Raw genomic sequence first — 296 nt, 5'->3', positions numbered from 1 at the left:
AACAGACATTTGTAGGGAAGCTTTATTTCAATGGTGAAACAATTAATTGAGTGTTGTTAAGAACAAATAAAGTAGCTTCAGTATATGCAGGGTACTTAGTGGCTGCTCCCCTTCCCCCTTTTTTAAAAATAGATTTTTATTGATTTCTGAGAGGTAGGGAGAAGGAGAGAGAGACAGAAACATCAATGATGAGAGAAAATCATCAATTGGCTGCCTCCTGCATGCCCCCTAATGGGATAGAGCCCGCAACCTGGGCATGTGCTTCTTGACCAGAATTCAAACCTGGGACCCTTCAG

This window comes from Myotis lucifugus, unplaced genomic scaffold (genome assembly GCF_000147115.1).
Source record: "Myotis lucifugus unplaced genomic scaffold, Myoluc2.0 scaffold_199, whole genome shotgun sequence".
Lineage (NCBI taxonomy): Eukaryota > Metazoa > Chordata > Mammalia > Chiroptera > Vespertilionidae > Myotis > Myotis lucifugus.
The sequence above is the reverse complement of the archived record's forward strand: the minus strand, read 5'-3'. Positions refer to the sequence as shown.